This window comes from Rhinopithecus roxellana, chromosome 14 (assembly GCF_007565055.1).
Source record: "Rhinopithecus roxellana isolate Shanxi Qingling chromosome 14, ASM756505v1, whole genome shotgun sequence".
Taxonomy (NCBI): Eukaryota; Metazoa; Chordata; class Mammalia; order Primates; family Cercopithecidae; genus Rhinopithecus; species Rhinopithecus roxellana.
Genome location: NC_044562.1, coordinates 54,790,040 through 54,814,390, shown reverse-complemented (window position 1 = coordinate 54,814,390; position 24,351 = coordinate 54,790,040).

Here is a 24,351-nt window from a genome sequence, read left to right as displayed (position 1 = left end):
AAATTGGTATCCTTTTGGTGGAATGTGTGGGGTAGAGATTGGAAGAGGCTTCTGTTCCTCCATTTTTCTCTACCTCCTCCTACATTTATATTCTTAACCAAGAATTGCCACATTCAAATTTTGGACAACATATCAATAGCTTATATTTAAATAGTACCTGGTTTGAGAAATTCAAGTTTTCCTGTAGCCAGTATTTATTTTACTTAGTCTCCCAAATACCCTCTGAGTTATTTATGAAAAAAAAAACACAGAAACAAAATATTATTTTAAAATACATATAAGGAGACTAAGGATGAGAGAAAATGAATCAACTTATGAGACTGTATGTTGGGAAGCTTGTAAAACTGTGAGTGCAGCCTGCCTACCCTTCTAGGGTTGACATAAGGGTGTCTCTTATGCCTGAAACATTTTCTTACATGCATATAACCAGTCCTCACAGCTTGTGCCAGACATATAACTTTGAACATATCTTCCCTTTTCTGGGTTTCCTTTGTACATTCTTGTTCTGCTTAAGCATGTGTATAATATGGCACCTAACCAACCACACTGCTATCTATAATCCAAGTGAGGAGGGAAATGGAGCATTCATCTTCAGCACAAAGTGGGTAAGTGTGGACTATCTCCCTGCATGAGCTAGATACAGGCTGAGACCTGCTGGTTGCAGGGAACCTATGCGTACTACAGAAGCTGATCTTTCTCTGTGTCTTTTCTAAGAAAAGTCTTGTTCTATTCAGTGCCTATATGATGGGTAAGTGTGATATGTTGTCCATGTTTCTCTTGATAACTGTGACACCTTCAAACAATGCAATGAATTAACACCCTAGGACTGTTCCTGTTGGTAGGCATTGTTGTGCTCTTTGCTGTTCTCTCCACAGTGGGACTCTTCCCCTGGGGATTGTAAGAGGGATCACTTGCTGAACACTGTGTGAGTGACAATGGTCATGGTTGCTGACCTTGGTGCTACCATTATTAACTTGGGTATGATCAATAATTTTTCCATGGCCTTTTCCTCTGATGTAACTTGTAATCTACATATTGCTACTTATTGCTGGAGAGAAATGGCAGTTTTGTTGTTGTTGTTGGCATTGGTAATGTCTTGGTCTGTCTTTTCAAAGTACCATTCAATGTGATTTTTCTTCTTAGGTGTGTTGTCAGTATTCTATGCATGTAAATGAGTTTTAGCATTCTTACAGTTTCCCTACTTCTGCTTCATTAAAGTGATTTTGATAACTGGTTTCTATTTTTTTAAGCCAATAATTTCTTTTTTCATATTTTACAGTTTCTAGAAAATAATTTCCTATATACTTTTATATTTTTAGGAATGTAACTGTTGTTTCCAGTTTGAGAAACAGTGCCTGAGTTCTGACTCCTCCATTTTTCAATTTGTCAATAGGCTTATGAAATTTTCATTCAATGTTGCATTTTACATTTTTGTAGGCATGTGGCCTAAAGATCTTATACTTGTTACTGTATCATTTGAAACTCCTGCAATTTAAGAAATTATGTTTTATACCCTTGAAATGCATTAAAGAGAAAAATTGGAAATGACATAAAATTAATTTTAGAGAAAATGAAGGATGCATTTACTTTCCCTTTATAAATATCTTATATTCTAAATCAATGTTATTCAATAGAATTTTTGGTAATAGAAATAATCTATGACTGTGTTCACCAATATGGCTAGACACATGTGGCTACTTAACATTTGAAATGTGGGTACTGCTAGTCAGGAATTAAATTTTAATTTTACCCCATTCTAATTAACAATGTAACATCTAAATAAGCACATGTGGGTAGTGTTTACAAGGCAGATCTAAGTCTTACCATTAATATGTGTTACATACAGTTTTCCAATATTACTGAATTGGAAAATGGTTCATCCTAAGTTAAAAGACTTATAGAAAACTAAAAAAAAAAAAAAAAAAAAAAAAAAAAAAAAAAAAAAATCAATATTGTCATGGAAGCAACATGGAATTTGTAGTCATACAGAACTAAATTTACATTGAAGAAAGGCTTTTAATCTCCTCTAGGTTCTATGAAAAGAGTATTAGTGCCTATTCCTCTTATAAATGTGTGTTGTGGAGTTAAATCAAATGTGCATGTAAACTTCAGCAAAAGTAAGGGACTCAGTCAAAATTGGTTGCTGTAAATCTATCCTAATTTGGGTATCTACACCTTTTATCACAGAGTATTTTCAACTGATCAATTTGGAAACCTTCCTCAAACAGGCATATGGATACTTGCATGCTTTTCTTGCAAGCACACATTAACAGTTACATGTAACATGATAATATATAATATGGTAATATGTAAATGGTAAGATTTAGTAGTGTGCTAAGTATTTCACCTAATATTTATTTTGTAAATACAAATACATGTTTTTATTATGACTTATGATTTCTTTCACTATTTGCCTCTGATTAGAGATCTATTTGTGGTGAGACACGTATATATATATACCCCCACCTCTTCCCCTTCCTCCTTGGCCTACTCAACATGAAGAGGATGAGCAGAAAGACCTTTATAATGATTTACTTCCACTTAATGAACAGTAAATATATTTTATCTCTCTTATGAATTTTTAAATGACATTTTTCATTCATTTATTTTAAGAATATATTATATGATACATATAACATACAAAATATGTGTAATTAACTATGTTATTGGTAAGACTTCTAGTCAACAGTAGACTGTTAGTAGTTAAATTTTTGAGAAGTCAAAGTTATAGGTAGATTTGCAACTACACTGAGATCAGCACCCCTAACCCTCACGTTGTTCAAGGGTCTCTCCCTCCCTGATCTCTCTTTCTATATCTGTCCATCCATTGTCTATCTATAGAGAGAGTTGGCATTGTATATGCATGTGTGTTTGTATATGTAGACAAATAGATATGCTTTGGTTTTAACTATATATATATATATATATATATATATATATATATATATATAGTTAAACTATATAGCTTACATAGATAGATATAGTTTAACCATATATATATGTGTGTGTGTGTGTATGTGTGTGTGTATATATATATGGCTTTGACTTTAGCCACAAGTATTTGAATTAGTAAAATAAGGAAACTGCCTGTTCCCCTTGTGCATTGGTTTCCTTGTTAGTGTCCTGTAAGGAAAACTGAAGCCACACTAGAGAAAACTGGTTGTATGTATTGGAAGTGCTGAGAGAGGAAAGGATGGAGTCACTTAACTAAGCTGTCAGTATGTAAAGTAAGCAGTAGCCACCGGCCCCTACTGCACAGGTGGGTGAATTAAAGTGAGGAGGAATAGGAGCTTTCAGAGACTTAGGAGAGGCCACCTGGGTAGTACTGGAACTGCAAGGGTGGAGCTTCTACTTTTCTGGAATCAGAAAAGTTGAGTCCTGTGATTAAAGTTAAAATTTCTTAATAAATGTGCACATCTAGTAATCCTGCCAGACACAAAAAGAGAGGAAGACAGTGGTTTCTGCCATTCTCATGCCATCTGATCTCCTATTAGTGCCTCCTATTGGCGGAAACTAACAAGAAACTAACTGTCACAGGGCCTGGGAAATGAAATCTGCATACTGTCAGCCACAGCATTAAAGAGCAAATAATTTGGATATGGGGCTGAAAAATGAAAGGTTTATTACAGGTGTATTTTTTGTCAAAGTGATGAAAGCTCACAAAAATTATATAATGGCTAGCTTGCTTGGTGATTTCCAAGCTCCTTGGATTTGTGATTTGATGTCTGGCTATACTTTTAGAACATTCTTCTTCTTCATTTTTTCAAATATATCTTTTGTCAATTTCTCTCTTCTTATATCTGATATTTCAATTAAGAACATATTAAATAATTTGATAGTGTACTATGGCTCTTGCATGCTCTTTAACTTTATTTTCTCTGTGTTTATGTTTGGTTAGTTTCTGTTTACATATTTATAAGTTGATCTACATCGTAAATAATCTGAAATAGGAAAAGAGGGTATTTTTCTATTTTTTAAATTATTCTTTCATCCCCTGAGGTGGCATTTTATACTAATACCTGAATAGATTTATTGTTGAAAAAAATGCATTCTCTGACTCGCTGGAGCATTCCTTTTGCAAGAGATCCTTTGAAAAGGACATCCTCTGAATAAAGAGGAATAAAAGTAATTAAAACCTCACTTATTTTGCCAATATGACAGGCCCAAAACAATTTGAATGAAGCCAAATCAATAAATCAAAAGAATGGTGATTTAAAATATCAACTGCTACTGTTAGAAGAAAATTAATTTCTGCTTTTTCCCCCTCGAGGGGGAAAAGGACTTGAGCAGACAAGAGATCAGTTCAAAAAATAGCCAAAATGTGTAAAGTCTACAAGAGTATAACATTTATATGTTCTTTATAATATTTTAATGTAGACATAGTAAAATATTTACTACTGAAATTGATACATATATCAATAATTATTTAGAATTGTTTTCTAGTTTTTATTTGATTGTAATATATTATTTAAATTTTATTTTAATTTTTATTTAGAAATTTTTTTCATGCTTTCAGCTCTAATTATTACCTTTTCCATATGATTTCTTAACTTTTTGGAATATACGTATCTATAGAGAGAGAGAGAAAGAGAGAGAAATTCATATTTTTAAATCTATATTTACACCTACCTGAACATTGAAGTCTGAATCTCTCATTTGACCTGTATGTGGAGTTCCAGAAATCTGTAGGTTAATGCTTACATATTTCTTCTGGCACCCAGCAGTGCATTTTGAACTACTGACCTGATAGTTTGTGATGTAATATATGCCAGATATCTAAATTTAAAATGTCCTAAACTTCTTTTTTTTTCCCCTGTGGACTCAAGATAAACATTTTTTCCTGACTCCCTGTTTATACTAATAGTAGAACCAACCTCAAATCTTGGGGTTATATTTAATTCACTCTCCAGCAACCAAAGGCTTTAACTTTTTTTTTCTGCAAATAGCAAGACTTTAAATTTTTCTATTTCCTGAATAAATCTTTACTGAATCTCTGTGTTGATTTCTGACACAAAGATGCAGTTTCTGCTATATATCACTTATTCATTCAACTGATATTATAAACATCTACTTTATGAGAGACATTGAGAAACTACAAAGGGACACCCTGAGCTCAGAGATTATAGAGTCTATATAAGAAGACCAATATTAAATAGTTATATTGTAATTTATTGACACATGAGTTCTTAACATAACCCCACTTGCCTTGCAAAAGAAGCTAAAATTTCACCTCCTTCCAAGGAACTTTTCTTTGTCATTCTTCAGTCTCCATAGCCTGGTCATTTATACTGTATTTATAATGCCAATCTTTTATCTAATTTTAAATTACTTAATTATAGTTACCTCATTATATGCTCATCAAGAATATTCAACTCCAAATTTCACAGTTTCTGGAACTAATAGAAAACCAATAAATGCAGTGATTGTTGAGTACAGATTGAGCATTCCTAACAGAGAATTTGAAATCTGAAATGCTCCAAAATTCAAAAATTTTGAGCACCAACATGATGCCACAAGGAGAAAATTCTACACCTGCCCTCATGAGACAGGCTACAGTTAAAACACAGGCACAACACGCAGTATATTCAGCATCCCCATAGTAAAAAGACTACTTCAGCCCTGTTCAGCTACAAAATGTATTTTCCACACATGGCCAGATTTCCCCACACAAGCATGGCCACAAAATGGCATATGAAATGGCATAGGTGCAGACTAGATGTGCCAATGGCATGTTCCCACGAACTTCTCAAAGTCAAGATCTTTGTGCGTTAATCACTGTATTTTATTGTTGTTGTTGTTGTTTACTTATTCTCTGCGCCATGTTATGAAGATATTGCTGAAAATGTCAAAAAAAACTTCTGCATATACACTATGGGCAACAGCGATAAAAAAAGAGGAAATACTTATTTTTATCTTTGCCACAGAAAGTTAACCTGTTAGAGAAACTAGACAGTGTGAAATGGCTTGCAGAAGACATTTCTGTAATGTAATATAAGACAGTGTGAAATGTCTTACAGAAGAGTATAGTATTGTAATGACCGCTATGTATGATGTGAAAAAACAGAAAGATAAACTGTTGAAGTTATGTTCTGAAAGTAATGAACACACATTAATTAAAAATTAAGAAGCAGTGCATAAAGCTGAAAATGAAGGTCTTTATTGTGTAATAAAAGAGTGGTCCTTTCACAGTGAATACATACCACTTACGATATGCTGATCGTGAAACAAGCAAAGATCTATTACGGTGAATTGAAAATTGAAGAGATCTGTAAATATTTAACAGGCTGATTGTAGAAATTCAAGAAAAGGGCGTTCTTTTCTAAGATTTGTTGTAATAAAACAACTACTGATGAAGAAGCAGCAGAGAAATTCATTAATGAGTTTGCCACGGTCATTACTCATAAAAATCTGATGCCAGAACAAGTCTATAATGCTGATGAATCATCACTGTTTTGGTCTTTTTGCCCCAGAAAGACACTGACTACAGCAATGAGACAGCTCCTATAGGAATTTAGGCGGCCAAGGACAAAATAACTGTACTTGGATGTCCTAATGGGCCAGGCACACTAAGTCAACTTGCTGTGATAGGCAAAAGCTTGTGTGCTCATTGTTTTCACTGGGTGAATTTCTTCCCAGTCCATTACTGTGTTAAGAAAAAGGCATTAATCACCAGAACATTGTTTCTGATTAGTTTCACAAATATCTTATACTAGCATCTTGTATTCCACTGCAGCGATGCTGGAGTGGATAATGACTGCATAATTTCTTTATTCCTTGACAACTCTTCTGCTCATCTTCCAGCTGAAATTCTCCTCAAAAATAATGTTTACGCCGTCCTCTTTTCCCTAAAATGTGATTTTATTAATTTATCCATGTGACCATGATATCCTTAGATAAATGAAGAATAGATATAAAAACACTTTCCTGAACAGCATGCTAGCAGCAATGAACAGGGATGGGGGCATGGAAAGTTTTCAAAAGAGGTTTAGCATGAAGGATGCCATATATGCGGTTGTCAGTGTTTGTAACACAGTTACTAAAATGTGAGTTGTGTATACATGGCACAACTTCTTGCTGGTGACTATGTTCAGTGATGATAATTAATGAGGTGATGACTTTAAAGGATTCTATATGTCAAGTGATAAAAAAATGATTTCCTTTAATGTGCAAAAATATATCTTCAGAATCTGTCAGTAAGCTGGAATAAGTGAATATCGAAGCTGTGTCATTTATAATGATGCTCCAGAGTTGTTCCTGCATTGACTGATGGTGAAATGGCAAATGGTTGTGAATCAAGGTGGTTGAGATAATAGTGAGATCATGATGCTAGCACTGCCAAAAAAGTACCTACATGGTAAAAAATGTGTGAAGGGTTTATTGAAGAACTAGAGCATGGTGCATCCATAACAGAACAAGAAATCCTGTCAGTTCATAAAATCAAGGAGATATTTCTAAAACATAAGGCAGATGAGTCTGGAGGAAACATTTTAAAGAGCTATCCAGCAGAATGCCTCCTTATCCCTAGATGATTCACCTCCAGGTTCCTCAAGTGCTTCTGACATTTTCCTCACCAAATGAAATAAAATACAGTGTACAGTAAGCTTTTGATCAAAGCACAACGTCGTAGGTGGTGACTAAAAGCTTGCCGTTGTTAGGGGATGCTGTGGTTCAACAGCTGATAGAGGTATTCTGGTGATGCTACTGTGCTGCTTAGCTAACTTGAACATTTTACTTTTTTACTACATTAATGGTATGTCATATTTTTTACTGTTAAGCACTTATGTGTAAATAACTAAGAAAATGATTGCTTATTGGTAGCATATAAATTCAAAGTCAGGAATGACAGTGGTGTCAAACAACCACAGATTGTCCATAAAGTTTGCTCTGATAGTGCCACCTTTGGTTTCTGATGGCTCACTGTATACAAACTTTGTTTCATGCACAAATTATGAAAAGTTTGTATTAAATTACCTTTAGGCTATATTTTGAATGTATATATGAAAAGCAAATAAATTTTATGTTTAGACTTGTGTCTATCCTCAAGCTATTTCATTAGGTACATGCAAGTATTTCAAAATCTGAAAAAAAAAAATTGAAATTTGAATCACATCTGGTTTCAAACATTTTGGGTAAGGGATACTTGTATATAACACCAAGTGTATATGTTTTATTGAACAGACTGTTTTCAAATTCCTTTCTGCTCTGTTTTCCTTGTTTTTATTCTTCATTACCAAGAAATTAGAGAGTTGTCAGCTGCCTTATTATTATTCACTAGGGTAATGTTACACATGTTGGATTATTTTATTACATGATATGAAAATAACAATAAAATGAAACATAATGCGTGGTAAACAAATGAGTCCAGGAATTACTCCAAAGTAGTTCTCTCTATCATCTTATGAATGCATGTAGTAGGTGAGCATATAGAATAAACAAAACCTGCCTAATGCATTCTAATGCCTTTGTTTATGTTTTGTTTTGATTTAAAAACATGTGAAAAAGTCAAATTATAAAATTTTAAAAAATTATAGAGCACATGTTTTGTCAACACATTTTTAAAGAAAAGAATGAAATTTTATTGATCATTTTCTTATTAGTCACACCAGGGTGCAAATGTAATCTATTCCTTCAATCCAAATCTTCTCTAAAGAATGACAATACTCTACCACTGAAAATAACCTAAGAATGTGCCACATACTAAGTGAGGCTCCAGAAGTATAATTTTCTTTTGGTCCCTTGATTTTAATACATTGCTTTTTGAAATTTCTATCTCTAAGCTACAAAAGCGTTAATTTTTATTATTGGACTGCTGGATAAGGCTTTTACAGTTATTTTTGTTAAAAGAAAGGGTGTATCATTGTAACAGATGAAGACTTATAGAAACCGGTTTAGTTTTAATAGTAGTCCTATTTATTTTCATGCATAAACAATGATCTTTAGTGAAGAAAGTGGCATCTTTGGGAAGAACCAAGGTTAGACTGGCAAGGCAATTGCTTAGTGAAATGCAACTAGTAATTCTGTTTTATTTTTGACTAATTGCTATTGTTTTGCTTTTCCAAATTCATTTAAATAAAAAGTTAAATAGCAATGAATTTGACCTTGTTTTCACAAAGGTTTTTTCATTTTTTGGATTTATTATTTTAATTAACATGTAATTATTGTACATGTTTATGGGGTAGAGTGTGATATTTTGATACATGTATACAATGTGTAATGATCAAATCTGGTTAATTAGCATACTCACCTGAAACATTTATTATTTATTTGTATTGGGAACATTCAAAGTCCCTTCTTCTGTTATATAATATATAATAAATAATAATATAATTTAATATATAAATAGCATAGACATATAATAGAATATATTAATAATTATAATATAATACATATGTATATTAATATAAATATATGATATGTAATGTGATATATAATAAATAGCATAATAAACAATATAACATAAATATATTAATATATAAAATATAATAAATAATATGCTATATAATATATATTTATTATATAATATATAATGTTACATATTTTATTATAGTATATTTTATTATATAATATGTTATATATTTTATTATATGATATATAATGTTATATATTTTATTATATAATAAACTGAAAATATATAATGAACTGTTGAAAATATATAATAAACTGTTGTTAATTATAGTCACCTTGTGATGCTATAAAACAATAGAGCTCATTCTTCCTACCTAGGTATACTTTTCTACCCATTTAACAATATTTAGATATCCTTTTATACTTCTCTAGCTCTTTTAACCACGATTCTACTGTCTACTTCTATGAGATCAACAGTTTTTATCTTCCACTTATGAGTGGTAACATGAAATATTTATCTTTCCGTGCCTGGCTTATTTCACTTAGCATAATGTGCTCCAAATTCATCCATGTTGCTACTAATGACGTAATTTTGTTCTATTTTTATGGCTAAGTGATATTACACTTTGTATATATACAATTTTTAAAAAAATCTATTCTTTTGTCAATAAACAATTATCTTGACTATTGTAAATTGCCTGTACTAAACACGGGAGTGCGGATATCTTTTTAATATGTTGATTTCCTTTCATTCTGTTTACTCACCATTGAGATTGTTGGGTCATACAGTAGTTCTATTTTTAGTTTTTTGAGAAATGTCCATCCTGTTTTCCATCATGGCTGTACTAACTTACATTCCCACAAATAGTGTATAAGAGTCTCCCTTTCCCCACATTCTCACCAGCATTTATTTTTTATTTGATAGTAGTCATTCTAACTGTAGTAACGGAATATCTCATTACGGTTCTGATTTTTGTTTCCCTGTTGATTAGTGATGATGAGCATTTTAAAAATAAACCTGTTGACTACTTGCATTTCTTTTGAGACATATGTATTCAGCTCATGTGTCCTTTTAAAAAACTAATTTCTGGGTTTTTTTTTGTTGTTGTTCTTGCTGTTGTTGAGTTGTTTTAGTTTATTGTATATTCTAGATATTTATTTTGCTGTGCAGAAGTGGTTATTTTTATGAAATTACATTAATCTAGTTTGCTTTTGTTATCTATGCTTTTGAGATCTTTTCCATAAAATCTTTGCCTAGACCAATGTTTTCAAGCATTTCCCTGATGTTTTTTTCTAGTAGTTAAATAGTATTAGGTCTTACAGTTAAGTCTTTAATAGATTTTGAGTGGATTTTTGTATATGATAAAATATAATTTTATTTTTCTGCATATAAATATCTGATTTTCCAGTATCATTTATTGAAGAGATTGTCCCTACCCCAATAAATATTCATGGTACATTTGTTGAAAATCAATTGGCTTTAAACGTGAATTTGTTTCTGGATACTCTATTCTATTATATTGGCTTTGGGTCTGTTTTTTTTTTTTTTTTTTTTTTTTTTTTTTTTTGAGACGGAGTCTCGCTCTGTCACCCGGGCTGGAGTGCAGTGGCCGGATCTCAGCTCACTGCAAGCTCCGCCTCCCGGGTTTACGCCATTCTCCTGCCTCAGCCTCCCGAGTAGCCGGGACTACAGGCGCCCACCACCTCGCCTGGCTGGTTTTTTTTTTTTTTTTTTTTTTTGTATTTTTTTAGTGGAGACGGGGTTTCACCATGTTAGCCAGGATGGTCTCGCTCTCCTGACCTCGTGATCCGCCCGTCTCGGCCTCCCAAAGTGCTGGGATTACAGGCTTGAGCCAGGGTCTGTTTTTATGCCAGTGCCATGCTCTTTTAGATACTACAACTTTGAGTATATTTTGAACTCTTGAAGTGTGATGCTTCCAGGTTGGTTCTTTTTACTTAGGATTGCTTTGGCTATTCAGGATCTCTCCTGGTTCCATCCACATTTTAGGATTGTTTTTTCTAGTTCTGTGAAGAATATAATTGGTAGTTTGTTAAGAATTGCATTAAACTTTTAGACTGCTTTTGGTAGTAGGCTCATTTTCATAATATTCTTCCTATTTATGAATATGGGATTGTGTGTGTGTGTGCATTCTCTTCAATGTCTTTAATGAGGACTTTGTCGTTCTTGCAGAGAGCATTTGCTTCTTGTGATAGTTTATTTCTAGGTATTTTATTTATTGATAGCTATTGACATTACTTTCTTGATTTTTTTTTTTTTTTTTTTTTTTTTTTTTTTTTTTTTTTTGAGATGGAGTCTCACTCTGCTGCCCAGGCTGGAGTGCAGAGATGCTATCTTGGCCCACTGCAACCTCTGCCTCCCGAGTTCAAGTGATTCTCCTGCCTAAGCCTGTAGCTGGGATTACAGATGCCTGCCGTCACAACTGGCTAATTTTTGTATATTTAGTAGAGTTGGGATTTCATCATGTTGGCAAAGCTGGTCTTGAACTCCTGACCTCAGGTGATCTGCCCACATCAACCTCCCAAAGTGCTGGGATTACATGCTTGAGCCACCATGCCCGGCCTACTTTCTTGAATTTTTAAAAAGTAGTTTATTCTTGGTATATAGAAACACTGCTTATTTTTTGTATGTTGATTTTGTATCCTGCAACTTTACCGAATTTGCTTATTTCTAAGGCATTTTTGAAGAGGTTTTAGAGTCTTTTATGTATAAGATTTTGCCATACGCAAACAGAGACAAATTAACTTCATCCTTTTTCAATTTGGATGCTTTTTATTTTTTTCTCTTGCCTAATTGTTCTGGCTAGGACTTCTAGTACTGTGTTGAGTAAAAGTGGTAAAAGTAGGCATTTATGTCTTATTCTAGCTCTTAGAGAAAAAGCTTTTAACTTTTCCTCATTAAATATGATGTTGGCTATGGGTTTGTCATTTATGGCCTTTGTTGTGTTGAGGTGGTTTTTTTTTTTCTATACCTAACTTGAGAGTATTTATCATGAAGGAATGTTGTGTATTTTTCCGATATCTTTTCAGCATTTATCAAGATGATCATATGGTTTTTGTCCTTTATTCTGTTGATTTGATGTATCATGTTCATTAATTTGCCTATGTTAAACCATCCTTGTGTCTCTCCCATAAATGCTCCTTGGTCATGATGAATGATCTTTTTAATGTGTTTCTGGATTTGGGTTACTAGTATTTTATTTTTCCCCCTTTTTTTTTTTTGAGATGGAGTTTCTCTCTTTTTCCCCAGGCTGGAGTACAATGGTGCAATCTCCGCTCACTGCAACCTCCAACTCCTATCTCAGCCTCCCAAGTAGGTGGGATTACAAGTGTGCACTACCACCCCTGGCTAATTTTTTATCTCTTTTTAGTAGAGACAGGGTTTCACCATGTTGATCAGGCTGGTCTCAAACTCCTGATGTCAGATGATTCACCTACCTTTGGTTCAATTTTGGTAGACTATGGAGAGGTGACAATGTGCTAGCAGCCCTCCTTTGCTCTCAGCGCCTCCTTGGCCTCGGCGTCCACTCAGGCGGTGCTTGAGGAGCCCTTCAGCCCGCCGTTGCCCTGTGGGAGCCCCTCTCTGGGCTGGTGGAGGCCAGAGTCACCTTCCTCTCCTTGCTTGAGGGGAGGTGTGGAGGGAGAGGCACGGGTGGGAACCAGGGCAGTGTGCGGCACTAGCAGGCCAGCGCGAGTTCCCGGTGGGGGCAGGCTGGAGGGGCCCACATTGAGAGAGAGGCCAGCCCAATGCCTCCCTGGACAGGGAGGGGCTTAGCACCTGGGCCAGCAGCTGTGGAGGGTGTACTGGGTCCCACAGTACTGCCTGCCCACCCAAGCCAGGCTCCAATTCTCTCTGAGCTGCCTCTCTGCCGGGTAAGGCTCAGGACCTGCAGCTGCAATGCCCGAGCTTCCCTAACTGGTGAGCTCCCACCCGGCCTGAGCCTCCTGGATGGGGGGTGCCATCCCCTGCTCCTTGGTGACAGGTCACATGCTGCCCAAGGGCTGAGGAGTGCCAGCTTGTGATGAGTGACTGGTGGGCAGCTCCACCCAGGGCTCCAGCGAGGGATCCACTAGGGGAAGCCAGCTGGGCTCCTGAGTCTAGTGGGGACTTGGAGAACTTTTATGTCTAGCTAAAGGATTGTAAATGCACCAATCAGCACTCTGTGTCTAGCTCAAGGTTTGTAACCACACCAATCAGTGCTCTTTGAGTAGCTAATCTAGTGGGGACTAGGATAACTTTTCTGTCTAGCACTCTACGTCTAGCTAAAGGATTGTAAACGCACCAGTCGCACTCTGTGTCTTGCTAAAGGTTTGTAAACGCACCAATCAGCACCCTGTCAAAACGGACCTGTCAGCTGTCAGTAAAATGGACCAATCAGCAGGATGTGAGTGGGGTCAAATAAGGGAATAAAAGCAGGCTGCCCCAGCCAGCGGTGGCAACCTGCTCAAGACAACTTCTGCACTGTGGAGTCTTTGCTGTTTTACTCTTTGCAGTGACTCTTGCTGCTGCTCACTCTTTGGGTCTGCACTGCCTTTATGAGCTGTAACACTCACTTCGAAGGTCTGCAGTTTCACTCCTGAAGCCAGTGAGACCACGAACCCACCAGAAGGAAGAAACTCCGGACACATCTGAACATCTGAAAAAGAAAACTGCAGACACACTATCTTTAAGAACTGTAACACTCACCATGAGGATCCGCAGCTTCATTCTTGAAGTCAGCGAGACCAAGAACCCAGCAATTCTGGACACAGTAGGTGTCCCAAAATTTGTTCACATATAGTTGTTTGTAATAGTGTCCAGTGATCATTTGTATTTCTATGGTGTTGGTTGTAATGTCTTTTTTTTTCTTTTGGATTATTTTTTCATTTTGGGGGTCTTGTTTTCTTTTTTCTTGGCAATCTAGCCAATGTTTTCTCACTTTTTTATGTTTTCAAAAAAACAACTTATTGAACCTATTTTAGTCTCAATTTTGTTTATTTCTGTTCTGATCTTTATTATTCTTTTCTTCTACTAATTTTGAATTTGCTTTGTTCTTGCTTTTCTAGTTCCGTGAGATGCATCATTATACTGTTTATTTGACTTTTTTTTTTTTTTTTTTTTTTGCTTTTCTGGTGTAGGCATTTATTCCTATGAATTTCCCTCTTAACGTATTTTCTGGATTCTATAATTTATGTTTATATTTTTATTTGTTCCTTCTTAATTTCTTCATTGACCTGTTGGTCATTCAAGGGTATATTGTTACAATTTATTTGTACAATTTAAAATTTTGTATTTATTGATCTCTAGTTTTATTCCATTGTGGTAAGAAAAGATACATAATAAAATGCTAAGTCTTTTAGATTTGTTGAGACTTGGTTCATTGCCTAACATGTAGCCTGTCTTAGATAATGTTCCATGTGCTAAGGGAAAGAATGTGTATTCTGTAGTTGCTGAATAAAATGTTCCTTAAATGTCTGTTTGATCCATTTTATGTAAAGCATGGTTTAAATCTCATGTATCTTTATTGATTTGTCTGTCCAGATGACCTAATGCTGAGAGCTGCACATTGAAATCCCAACTGTTGTAGTATTGGAGTCTATCTATTCCTTTAGATCTAATAGCATTTGCTTTATATATCAGTATACTCTGGTGTTCAGTGAATACATATTTATAATTGTTATATCTTCTTGCTGACTTTTCCTTTGTCATTGTATAATTATAGTTTTTTTTTTTTTTTTTTTTTTTTTTTTTTTTTTTTTTTTTAGAATTTATAGTCTGTTTATCTAAGTATAGCTCTCCTGCTCCATTTTGACCTCTATTTGCATGGACTATATTTTTCTGTTTCTTATGTTTCCATTTGTCTTTTTAGAGGAAGTAATTTTCTTGTAGGCAGCATATAATTGGGTCATTAAAAAATTTCTTGAACCAATCTTTTAAGTAGGGGCACTTAATCCATTTACATTCAAGGTTATTACTGATAGCTGAAGACTTACTCCTGCAATTTTGTTAATAGTGTTCCGGTTGTTTTGTATTACTATATGCTTTGTTCCTTTCTTTCTCTCTTATTATTTATCATTGTGTTTTAGTGGTATTCTGCTGTTACAGGGTTTTGTATCTTTTCTCTTTCTCTTTCATATATCTGTTCTACCAGTCATTTTATACTTTCCATGTATTCATAAATGTAACATTATAGGGTGACTGTAATTAACAACAATTTATTGTATATGTTTAAATCACTGGAAAAGCAGATTTTGAGTGTTCTCAACACAAAGAAATGACAAGTGTTTGAGGTGATGGATAAGCTAATTACGCAGAATTGACTATTATGCATTGTATACAAATATCAAAATGTCACATTCTACCCCATAAATATGTGGGATTATTATGTGTCAATTAAAAATGATGAAAGCAAAAGAAAAAAGCTGAGAGATTAACCGAAGTTTGTCAATAAAATAGTTTTTGGAGTGGTTTTATTTGCTGCTCCTATAATCAGTCTGGTCAATAACTGTGAACTTGAGAGAAATGTATGATAGCGATAACATAGGGATAAGTAAGTGTCTTTTCTCAGAGAATTGTCTGATCTATTCTGATCACATCAGTGTCACGTGGTCAAGGGCTATCTTGAAATTAACTTTGACTTGTTTAAATTATGGAATCAGACCATTTCAGCAATAAAGTGTTTCATAATGTGTTAGGATGTTTGAGTAGATGAGCACTCCAAAAAAACAAACAAACAAACAAACACATGCACAGACACAAGTGTGGGTAGAAGTTCCAGAAAATGTATAATTTCAGAGTTTGTCATCATATAAAACCACTCTTCAGATAATATAATTTCAGATACATATAACAGTTATTTGCATAAAGATCTTTTCCATTTAATAACACCAGGGAGGATATTATAAATAATTATGACAGATGTAGTTTGTTGAGTAAACAAAATGAGAACATTTATAGTCCAAGAGAAAATGAATGCCAATTATTTTGGGCCTAGTGAGTTTTATTTTGAATATAGCCTCAATGATATAGAAACACGTTTGCAACCTGGGTGTTATTCATATATCCCCTGCATCACCTACCATTTGTTCTTACACATATTTGCTCTTATTTCTTACACATATTTCTATGAGATTTAAATGATTTCCTCAAGAAAACATTTACGAACTGCTTTTGAATTGGGACTATTCACATATTAAAATTTCTTTATATTAATAAAATGGTTGTGGTTTGATTTCTTATTTGAATATTTTTTTCTGAAAGTTCGATTTGCTAGCATGGCTAAAAATACTAAACATATTAAATGTGTTCACCATTAATGTTCCAGTTGGGGATTTTATGGGGTGTGTGTGTGTGTGTGTGTGTGTGTGCTGATTATTTTGTTTAGGTGAAGATACTTCAGTCCCCTAAATCCAATGAGGTGGTTAGCTTTAAGAAATTACCTTTTAACAATACAAAATATATGCCTCTTTTCATAGAAAAAAATTGCTTTTACCATTATAATGATTTTGCACATGTATCCCACAAGAATATAGTAAGATTGGAAATGCAGTATCTGACTAGAATTTGAGGAAACAGCAAGAACATATCATCTTCTGAGATTGAAGCTAATAGAACCAGTATAAGAGGAATCGAAATAGCCAGTCTTAGGCATGGACTTCTTAGTTTCAATGAAACAAGGATACTAACTATGAAGTAAATATTAAAGCACGTGTATAATGTTATAACAATAAAAGCATACAAAAGCAAGGTGAAGATACAAGAAATAAGCATATGTCACTTTGCTTTCTACATTTTGTAAGAAATAGGATGCTCTCAGTAAGTAAAATCATTTGCATTTTTTAAATAAAGGTCTTACTCTTATCAATTGCTGGGGCGGATGATAAGGGGAAGTGCAAGAAAACCCCGCAGGGTATCACAGGTTAGAGCCATGATTCCGAATACAGAATGTGTCCTCAGGTTTCCCAAGGTTGTTGAGGAACACAGACCGCTGGAAGTGGTTTGAAGCACAGGGCAAGAGAAAACAAATGTCAGGCTTGTTCTAGGAGAGCTGAGGTTCAAATTCTGCTGTCAACATTTTTTTTTAACCGGGAAATACAAGATAGAGATATCAGGAGCATAAACCTGGTAGTCATAAGAGTGGTAGATCAGCAAGAGTGGAGGAGGATGGCTACATAATTTACAGGGCCTAGTACAAAATGAGCGTGTGCAGCCCTTTATTCATAATTATTATGAAATTCAAGACTGCAAAAAAATGATAAACCGAGTGTGGACCCTTCCAAGTGCTGAGCCCTATGAAATTGAACACATATAAATGTGGCCCTGGGAGAGTGAAGCAAAGCAGAAAGATGTATCGTTTCATCTTTTAAAAAATGTGAAAAAAAAGACAATAAATGCTGGGAATCATATTCATATTGTTACATTTAGGTGATTTTCTTTTCCCCTTAAGCTTTATAAAAGTTTGTTTTCTGTGGCAAGGCAATGCACAGGCAACACTATTTTACATGACCAAGTAGAACGTTTTTAATGTTAATTGTTGAGTACATGGTGCAAAATAGTGATTTTTGTGATTCACTTAAATTTGTTTATTTCAGAACAATTATTTTGTAATTTTAGCTGGTAGTCTGTTTCCATCCACAGACCAACTAGGAATGAAAAGATATTTTTATTATTCAAATTCAAGGACATTGCATGATACATTAAAAATTACATTTGGGTTGTTTCATTAACATAATATTCAAGACTGTCAGTGAATCAATTAAATTAAATTTATGTAAATTTTATATTATGAATGTGTCAAGCTACTTGAAAGATAATGCATGTTTTCCCATTTGTAAATCAAGAGTTTATCTAAAGTTTATTTAATACTAACTGATACGGTTTGACTCTGTGTTCCCACCCAGATCTCATCGTGAATTGTACTCCCATAATTCTCACTTGTTGTGGGAGGGACCCAGTGGGAGATAATTTGAATCTTGGGGGCGGTGTTCCCCATATTGTTCTCATGGTAGTGAATAAGTCTCACAAGATCTGATGGTTTTTATCAGGGGTTTCCACTTTTGCGTCTTCCTCATTCTCTCTTTGCCTGCTGCCGTCACGTAAGACAGGACTTGCTCCTCCTTGTCTTCTGCCATGATTGTGAGGCTGCCCCAGCTACTTGGAACTGTAAGACCAATTAAACATGTTTCTTCTTGAAATCACCCAGTCTTGGGTATGTCTTTATCAGGAATATGAAAACGGACTAATACACTAACATTGATATAGGTGTGTGTGTGCATGTGTGTGTCTGTGTGTATATGTGTGTTTTCGTCTTCATGTTTTAAAACATTTCACCAAGGGTGGGAAAAGCAAGCAATGAACCTGAGCCACCTAGAATTGCAATGTGTTCTATGTGAAGGAGAAAAAGCCAATGACCTTTGAGGAACAATTAAAAAAAAAAAAAAAATCTAATTCTGTTATTTTCTAGGGCCATTTTACCATTTCTAGCAGCTAGATATTTATGTATTGCTAAAACTAATAAAAGGTCTTTCGTGGGGTTAATTAGAAATAAAGGAAGGTAGTATCCTGATCACATCACAGTTGTCATTTCTCTACCAACACACATTACAGAGTAGAGTGGACAACTTCCTTTAAAATTGTTGTAGGGAATGGAGTCTTTTCAGAAGACTTTCTATGCCTGAGAAATGACTGTTACAAGCAATTTACTCTTAAGTTTTGGGCTTTAATACAAATATACATTTTGTCTTCCTAAAAACATTTTAAAAGCCTCTGTATTTGAAGGCCTATAGCTACATTTCAGCCCTGGCTATCCATGAGAATTACATGGAGAGGTTTTCACAAGGACAAGTGTGTAATCTGCAATCCCAGAGATGTTGAAAAGCTGATAAAGATGTGGCATAGTTTCTGTAGTTTTGTATTGTTTACATTCCCCAAGTCATCTCAATGTTTAGAAAAACTTTGAAAATCACTGGTTCTGAATCCACATGTGTATAATTTATATTGTCTAAAGATAGAAGGATATTTGTTGCTTTAATAATGACAGATCAAAGTACCCCAAACTCCTAAACCTTAGCATCTCTTTCCTTTGTGTAGTTTCATGTCTTAGGTCTGATAATTTTGAAGATGAAGATCTGAACAAGATGGATCACAGTTATCCTGCTGTGGCAAAACCTAGAACGTGATGTCTTTTAGGGGCTGAGCGTAAAGCCACAAGTTTCTGCACTTATGGAGCCTTGGTGAACATATTAGTCTGGGGGGAAGTAGAAGTGACATCACTGAGAGGGTTCCTGAAAATGGCCAGGAGCCACTATTTGTGACAGATAATGAGGAGTCAAAACTTCACACGGTGACTGAATCTGAGTTAGCTGAATAACTCAAGCATGAGTTATTCATGTTTGCCAACCAGCAAACTTCCGTCTCCTGTGCACATGACTGGCCCTAGTGGGGAGGAAAGTTAGAACACTTTCTATAATCATGGGTCCTATAATCATGAAATCCACAAAATAATAGTTTCGTTAGCAGATCTAAATCACAAATCACTACAGTGAACATCACACACAACTAAAGACCACCAAACAGCTTTTATGATAGCGTGGTCATAGTGGCGAATAGCATGGAGGCTAAGAGCGAGCGTAAGAGCCTGAACCTAAATCGTGGCCCTACTGCTTGTGAGCTGTGGAACCCCAGGCAAGTTGTTTTGGCTTTCTAGGCTCAATTTCCTCACCTGTAAAATGGGAATACTAAAAGTAGCTAATTTAAGTTGTTTGGAGTTTTCATTAAATTAAAATGGGAATCGTGTTTACTTATGCAGTAAGTAGTCAATATATGTCAGCGATTTTAATTATTTTGGGGTAGTGCAACTCTGATACTCCAAAAAAGACTGAGAATATTCCCAGTATTTTAGCACTTGCTATGCTAAATAGCTTATAACTCAGAGCTAGCGGAACGCACCCGCTATCAAGAGCTGTGAAGGGGGTGACTTACCACCAGGCACACTTCCATCTGTTGCTGTTGATTAAACATGCCATTGAAATTAAAGTTGTCACACACTAATTATAAAGCTGGTATTGGTTAATTCATGTGCCTTTGAAATATACTCCCAGAGTAGCAGGTAGACAGCGTTGGCAGTTATAGCATCTCATTAATTCTGTAAAAAGTGATAATATTAGTTTGAATTAGGTGGTTAATAGTCCCCTTTTCCAGAAAAAGTGAAAATGATGGAGGAGTTGAAAAGCTTCCAATCTGCTACCAGATGTAAAATTTAAGTATAAGGAAGAATCCTAGAATTTGAAACAAGGAGGTTTTTCTTCGCAAGCAAACCGCCTGCTGAGCGTAGTTTGATGACTGAAATACCACTTCCATAATAGTTTGGCTCAGTTTGTTTGTTGAGGTTCCAGAAAATTATTCCCCAGAGGACCAGACAAGTGGGAATATCGTTTGCACCTCACATTTGCTGTAAACATCCTAGATTTCACTGGGCTAGTGCTGCAAGTCAGCACCAATTAAGAGAATTCTGGGACTTCACAGGCTATTCAGGCCAGCTGTTCAATGTGTACCTTACTGTCTGACTTATTAATGCACTAGTTAAAACTAGGGTAGAGAAACAGTTGTCAACAAAAGAGGCCTGGAAGATTCTGTTCTTATTTATAGTACATTAAACGTGCTTTTCATGGCTCTCTTGCAACAGAGAGCATTTATAATTGTTTTAAACAGCAGGACACTGTATACCTTCATATTTATACCAGCAAATTTTAGAATCTTCAGAGTTTTCAGATGCTTTGTAATGTAATCTGTTTGGTACTGGTTATGAATCTCCTAAATTGCTTGTTCAAATATTTCCTTCATCTGCATACTGTTGTCTGTGGCTTGTCCGTAGCTTTAAATTCGGTATTAATTTCCTTTTAAGATTCTTTGCCTTGCCTATTGACACTAAAGTTTCATAACGATTGCTGGACCTCACCTAAGGCAACTCCGCTATTTCCTTCAGATTTTGAACTCAAGAAATTCCAGATATACATAAGACTAGTCTGACATTGCTTTCTTAACCCTATATCTCAGTATATAGCCTATTAGAGATATCATTCCCATCTAGGATTTTAATTATAATGCAAGGAACAAGCAGATCAAATCAGGAAAATATTAAATGAAAAACACATGCCAAATGTATAACATTGTATCAATAGAATTTTGGTTGACTTCTCAGTAGAAATAAATGTGCAAATTGTAGGAAGCTACAGTATAAATTATGTAGTTTCTTCAACAAATATTTTGCTTGGCAGAGGTAGGACAACAACGATAGCAGAACCTAAGGATTAAAAAAATATTGAAAAGGATATTTAAATTATTAGGTGAAACTAATGATAAATATTAGACATTTTAAAAATCTAAATTTTGTATTGATATACTTTTATATATTATTATTTTTATTATTTTTACTCTTTTCAAGCAGTTTTAGGTTAACAGCAAAGTAAACTGGAAAGTACAAGGAGTTTCCATATAAGCTCCCCAACCACCAGCTTTCTCCACCGTCAACATCCTATACCACAGTGGTACATTTGTTACAATCAATGGACTTCCGTTGTCTTATCTAAAATACATGTTTTTAATGTTGTTGATTAATTTGTAATAGCATGGGCACGTGTACATGTGTGTGGTGTGCATCTGTGTATAATATTTTTAATAGTGATATTTTACCTGTTTGAACTATATTCATATGGCAAAGAAAGATGAATAAAAGAAAAGATAGAAATGAATTATGATAATTTTTAAGGATATTCATATTCATAATTATATTAGAAACAAAAACAAAATCATTGATTTTGCAACTTTGTTTTATTTTTAATTGATATATAATAATTTTAAATATTTCTGGGGTACAACGTGATAATTTGATACATTTGTACAAACTGTAATGATCAAATCACAATGATTAGCAAATCTATCACCTCAAACATCATTTCTTTGTGGTGAAAACATTTAAAAGCCTTTCTTCTGGGTATTTTGAAATATACAACACATTATGGTTACAGCTAACAATAAGTTCTAGTGTTCTATCGCACAATTTGTACCCATTGACCAACCTCTCCTCCTTCTCCCGTCCACCCTAATCTTCCTAGCCTTTGGTAACCACTATTTTAATCTGCGATTCTATGAGATCAACATTTTTAGAGTGAGATCATATGCTGTTTGTCTTTCCATGTTTGTCTTTTTTCATTTATAATATCCTCCAGTTTCATCCTTATTATTGAAAATGACAAGTTTTTTTTTGTAGATTAATAGTGTTTCACTGTGTACATATTCTTTTGTGCATATATATTTTCCTTATTCATTAATGGACACGTCAATTGATTCCATATCTTGGCCATTGTGAATAAGTGCTTTGAATAAACCTGGCAACAGAGATACAGATGATCAATAGGCATATGACAAAATGTTCAAAATCACTCATCATTAGTGAAATGCAAATCAAAACACAGTAAAATATCACCTCACTCCGGTTACAATAGCTGTTATGAAAAAGACATAACAAATATCGGTGAGAGTGTGGAGAAAAGGAAACCCTTCAACAGTGTTGCTGGACATGTAGATTGGTACAGTTACTGTGGAAAACAGTGTGGAGGTTCCAAGAAAAATTAAAATAGAACTACCATATTATCCAGCAGTCCCACTAATGGGTATATTCAGTATTCTTTGGTTATATATATACACAAAAGAAATGAAGTCAGTATATTGAAGAGATATGGAATCATCCGGTTAGGTAAAGTAGTTGAGACAAAAAGTTAAAAATTGTCAATTAATATTAATTATTTTAAAATCAGAAATGTAGATTCAGAAGGTGAGATACACAGGCCAGGATCAGCAGCTCACACCTACAATTCAAGCAGTTTAGGAGGTCAAAGCAGCAGGATCACATGAGCACAGGACTCTGAGACCAGCCTGGGCAACATAGGGAGACCCCATATCTACAAAAAATTTTTTAAATTAACTGGGCAAGTTGGTGCACACCTGTGGTCCCAGCTACTTGGGAGGTTGAGGTAGGAGGATCACTTGAGCCTAGAAGTTCTAGGCTGCAGCAGTGAGCTATGATTGTGCACTTCAACCCATGTGACAGTATGAGATCCTGTCTCAAAAAAAAAAAAAAAAAAAAAAGGAAAATCAATACAAGTGAGATACACAGAAGACTTCCATAGCTGGCCAAACTGGAGTTTGGATGTTTCCTTTGGAGTTGCTTGCTATTTTTCAATTATTTTCTATAACTCCGTAAATGAATTCCCAAAGCCTGCATTGCATTTTCCTGAGTCTGCAATTATGGTGGGTGCAAACCTAGCAAGATACAATACAGGCCTTGGAAATTAGTTCCTGGAAGCATCATGTGGGACTTGGAGAATCATAACAGTCCAAATTGACAGAGGAGTTTTTGAGATTTCAACTGCCTATGCATCTCCCTCTCTCTCTCTCTCTCTCTCTCTCTCTCTCTCTCTCTCTCTCTCTCTCTCTCTCTCTCTCTCTCTCTCTCTTTTGAGACAGAGTCGCGCACTCTTGCCCAGACTGGAGTGCAGTGGCACAATCTTGACTTACCACAAGCTCCGCCTCCTGGGTTCACATCATTCTCCTGCCTCAGCCCCCTGAGTAGCTGGGACTACAGGCACCCGCCACCATGCCTGGCTAATTTTTGTATTTTTAGTAGAGACAAGATTTCACCTTGTTAGCCAGGATGGTCTTGATCTCCTGACCTCCTGACCCGCCTCGGCCTCCCAAAGTGAGGGCATTACAGGCATGAGCCACCTCGCCCGGCCACATATCTCTGGATCTAGTAGAAAACTCTTGCCTATAAATGGCATTGCCTTCTCAGTAACAGCCTCCAGGTCCAGGAAGTGTATTGTAATCTCTTAGAAAACTGTACTGCCTGTCACGAGTCATTTGTGTCTGTTGCCTTGCAATGTTAGCTTTGGAGCTCAGCAAGCATAGCGTTCCTCTAAAAGACTATAAATTTCACCCACAAGCTCCTTATT